Genomic DNA, 2,034 nt, shown 5'->3' with positions numbered 1-2,034 from the left:
AATAGGCAGAAATATCAGATTTGTACCGAGTATTTTTTATTTTTGCACCAGAGTAGTGACCCACAAAATCAGTTCACTCGGCTGACATAGGCTTTCACCCCCAGTTAGCTGAACAGGATAAGCATTATAAAGATAAAAAAAATGGATGCACACAAGCGCTCCTTTCAACTTTTTATCTCCCCTTGCACACGACAGGACAGCAATTTGCCCTTGTCTTCACATACCCCAAATAGGAAGTAAGCCACCACAGACATCCACCACCCTCCCAATCCTGATTGTGATTCGGTGGTGGTGGGGGCATAATTGCATGCTTAAACGCCTGAGAAATGGCCGTCCAGTTCTGCTGAGCTTGTGCTTTTTGTGTGGCCTCATTGTTTGGGCATGCAGTCATGCAGCTCTGATGGTGTTCCTGTTGGGTTAGGGGTGCTGTAGGAGAGTGGAATAATAGGTTGGGAGGTGTGCTGTCACGCAGCCAGATATTTCACTCCAGAGCTAGCAACTTTGAGATGAGGTAGTTTAAAGCAGTGTAGAATAAGTCCGACAATATGAAAGCCTTCTTTTTTTTAATTTCTGTGCTAAAGGCCAGCGGCAAATTTACCACAAACACAGGCAAACACAGGCATGCTGAGGTTAACAGGGGCCCCCAAACATCTCATAAATAGTTTTTTTTAAAGAGTTTTTTCTTCAATTTAAAGCACCTACTACTATTTTAGTTTTAATTCACTTCTCTAAAGCGATATCAAATGCATAATCTTTCATAAATATTTAGACTCCTGCCCCTCCCTTCTCATTCAATGGACCATATTACTGCACCCACAGACGGGGATGAAACAGTGTTGCAGAAAGTGTTGCAAAATTGTGTGACTAGCAAGAAATCCTTTTTCTGGCGTCGTTGGAGAGGCTTCCGGTATTTGGGGACTTAAAAGTGAAAGCATGCATTGATGTCTCACCTCCTACTTGTGCAATAACATACACTATTTACTCTATTGTTTATGCTGTTCATTCTGTTGTTTACATTCTGTTTTATCTATTTATTTTCTACTGCATTCATTAGTTAGCTCTTGTTTTTGTTTTTTTTAGTCTCTGGTGTAATCCGGTAGCCAAGCTATGACATTTTGTTGCCAAATTTCACTGCTGTGTTTTTTATGCAATGACGACGATAAACGAAGTCTAACTCTTTGTGCAGTTTGTGTTCTCACAGAGCAGCACTGTGTGCTCCTGAGACGTCTGCTCCACCCTCAAAGCAGTCACAAGCTGTCAGTGCTCCATTAGCTTAGTGAAGCTCCATGCATCCATGAATCACGCATGCTCTCATGCTCTAGGCGCGATGCCACAGGGTGGATCACGTCCTGTTTTAAAAACGGAAATGTTTTTAATCTTCATTAAATGGCTACTCATTATACTCAGGTCTCATTTGGACTCATTTGAACATGTGGGAGTTTGATGTATGATAAGTAGTCTGAAGTACACAATAAAAGGTGGAGGCCAGTCCGGATGTAATTATTATGCTTTCTAAACTTTTCTAGGCGCTGGCCGAGATAAAATATTATTATTTTTGAAGTGATCAATTTTATTTTTATTTGTTAACATAAGTAAGGTGTTTTTTCTCACTTTTGTCTCTCTTATGAGGTTCTCCATTCTGCCTATAGTGTCTGTTACATCGTATGCAAATTATATGCAAATTTTCAAACATGTCATGTCTTCCAGAATAGCCAATAGTTAAGTTTCTTACTGAGAAGAAGCGCGGAGAAGAGGAGCAGGCGAGTGCAAAACAATTTTTTTAAACAAACATTGATACCTTTGTTCATAGTCTCAACAAAGGCATGTTTATGTATAGAAATGTATAGAAAGTGCTATACAGAAAAGAAACGTAGACACGAGTAGATTCAATAAAGTTGCGTTGAATCCAAATGTAAACTTGTAATTTCATAGCTGCACTTTCGACGTATTTGAACGCACTCAAAACACAGTACACAGTTAAACGTGTAGTAGTAGAAATATGTGTCGTGTTAAGTGACGTATAAACATAGCTAA

Source organism: Doryrhamphus excisus, chromosome 4 (genome assembly GCF_030265055.1).
Source record: "Doryrhamphus excisus isolate RoL2022-K1 chromosome 4, RoL_Dexc_1.0, whole genome shotgun sequence".
In the NCBI taxonomy this organism is placed as follows: domain Eukaryota; kingdom Metazoa; phylum Chordata; class Actinopteri; order Syngnathiformes; family Syngnathidae; genus Doryrhamphus; species Doryrhamphus excisus.
Note: the sequence above shows the minus strand (reverse complement) of the source record.